The sequence below is a fragment of the Lycium ferocissimum genome, unplaced genomic scaffold (genome assembly GCF_029784015.1).
Source record: "Lycium ferocissimum isolate CSIRO_LF1 unplaced genomic scaffold, AGI_CSIRO_Lferr_CH_V1 ctg9556, whole genome shotgun sequence".
NCBI classification, from domain to species: Eukaryota; Viridiplantae; Streptophyta; class Magnoliopsida; order Solanales; family Solanaceae; genus Lycium; species Lycium ferocissimum.
The window spans coordinates 10896-12052 of record NW_026727776.1 but is presented as its reverse complement, the minus strand read 5'-3'; positions in this window follow the sequence as shown (position 1 = coordinate 12052).

Genomic DNA, 1157 nt, shown 5'->3' with positions numbered 1-1157 from the left:
GAACCGGCGAACGATATCATAGTAGGCACGAGCGGAGTATCGAGTAATCATATGAATAAAAATCATTATCATAAATCCAAAAGATAAGTAAAATAGTCATATTCGAAATCGGAATAATAATTATTACATTTTGTTTCAAAAGTTATGGAAATTACGCAAAAGGGCGTCGCGGGACCCACGGACGGGTGTAGACCCGAACTGGGCCCACCTATGAAAAACATACTCATTCTATATCATACAAGCTTCTACGAAAATTTCAAAGCAATCCGAGCTTTTCTGTGAAAGTTATGGGCGTTTGAAATTTTGGAATCGCTAAAGAATAAACTTTAAAACAAAAATCAGCTTTCATGAAATCTTTACAACTTATGAATTCCAAGAACATAAGGATCAATGTTTTGTCATGTCAACATAAGTGTTATGTCCCGTATTTTTGAACGTCGGATTATTTGTAAGCTGAGGTGGGGCCCACACGTTAAGATTTTTTTTGGAACATGTGACAAGTTATATGAATCACATATGTAAATTTAAACACAACTCATGAAGGACCCTTGGGCCAAATCAAAGTGGAAGCCCTCCAAACGAATATTTTTAAGAAAACGTTTTCGGGTAACCTGACTTTGAGGGGCGAAAACGGTATTATAAGTTTGGAATTTGGGAAAATACCAAGAAATAGAAGTTTTAGATAATTGAATTAGCTTTCCAACCATAGGTCGTGAGTTCCCAGGTGACGTCGGTACAAGGAGATATGAACATTTTAAGGTCGAAAGGTCAGTGGGCTAGGCCAACTCGGGGCCAACCGGGTTGGGCCCAAAAAAAATAAGAGAAAAATGAGGCCCAAGTGAGGAGGTGGCCGGCCATGGTCCTTAATAAAGGACCCAAGTCCATTTAAATTAGTCATGTGATAAATGTATAAAAGACCATTTAGTCAATATTTATCACTTAGAAGCTTCAAGACAAATTGACAAGGAGAAAAACAAAAGAAACAAGAGCAAAGGAGAAGGCCATTCGGCCATAACTCCAAATTTTTGCTCCTTTGAAATCTTCTCCCAAAAATTATTTTCTTGTGGTATTCCTACTAATTCAAAGGTCCTCTACAACTTGGTGTAATTATTTTGGAAGGAAGGGCACTTGTTTCACCAATTTAGCACCTTGGACAA